The following is a 1140-nucleotide window of genomic DNA, read 5'->3' on the forward strand; positions in this document are numbered from 1 at the left end:
TGTGTGGGGGTCTTGCTTGCTTTTGTTGATGATGATGTTGTTTGAGATAGGAGTCCAGATGCCAAGTTGGACTCCAATTTTGTATCTAGTTGAAATTTTAATCCTCCTGCTTTTACATCTTGAGTTCTGAGATTACAATCATGCACCACTGACTTGGTTAGGGTTTCCATTGCTGTGAAGAGACACCATGACCATGGCAGCTCTTATAAAGGAAAACATTTAATTGGGGACTGGCTTACAATTTTAGAGGGTTTGTCCATTATCATCATGGCGGCAAGCATGGCAGCATGCAGGCAGACATGGTGCTAGAGAAGCCAACAGTTCTACCTGCTGATGCACAGGCAGCAGAAAGAGACCGTGTGTCACACTAGGCACAACTTGAGCATATCAGATCTTAAAGCCTACCCTGCAGTGACACATTTCCTCCACCAAGGCCATACCTCCTAATAGTGCCACTCCATATGGGCCAAGCATTCAAACAAATGAATCTATGGGGGTCATACCTATTCAGACCACCACAAACACCATGCCCGATTTATATGCTGCTGGGAACAAGCCCAGGACTCCATGCATGTCAGGCAAGCTCTTTACCAACTGAGCTACAGCCCCAGCCCAGGAAAGAGAGAGCAGGGGACGTTATAGCCAGCCTGCCCATCACTTACTTGCTCAACACTAAGGCTGAGGACCAGAAGACACTGTGTCTAGAGAGGCAGGCTGGGGTGCTAGCTCTGTCTCGTGATCCTCTTTGCTCTGCCCTTTCTGTGCAGTGCTTGTCTTTAGGCTTGCAGCAAGCAAGTGGCACTGATGCCTGTGCCTAAGGCAGAGAAAAGAAAGCTTTTCCTTGCTATCATTGCTAGGAAGAGAAGGGTCCAGGCCTGAACTCCTCATTAGCAACAGGTTAGGTTAGGTGCTGCAAACTAAATATTCACATTTCCCAACTGTCTTAGGGTTTTTACTGCTGTGAACAGACAATATGAACAAGGCAACTCTTATAAAGACAACATTTAATTGGGGCTGGCTTACAGGTTCAGAGGTTCAGCCCATTATCATCAAGGCGGGGACATGGCAGCATTCAGGCGGGCAAGATACAGGAGCTGAGAGTTCTACATCTTTTTTTTTTTTTTAACTTTCTTTTTTTTT

The sequence above is a fragment of the Mastomys coucha genome, unplaced genomic scaffold (genome assembly GCF_008632895.1).
Source record: "Mastomys coucha isolate ucsf_1 unplaced genomic scaffold, UCSF_Mcou_1 pScaffold23, whole genome shotgun sequence".
NCBI classification, from domain to species: domain Eukaryota; kingdom Metazoa; phylum Chordata; class Mammalia; order Rodentia; family Muridae; genus Mastomys; species Mastomys coucha.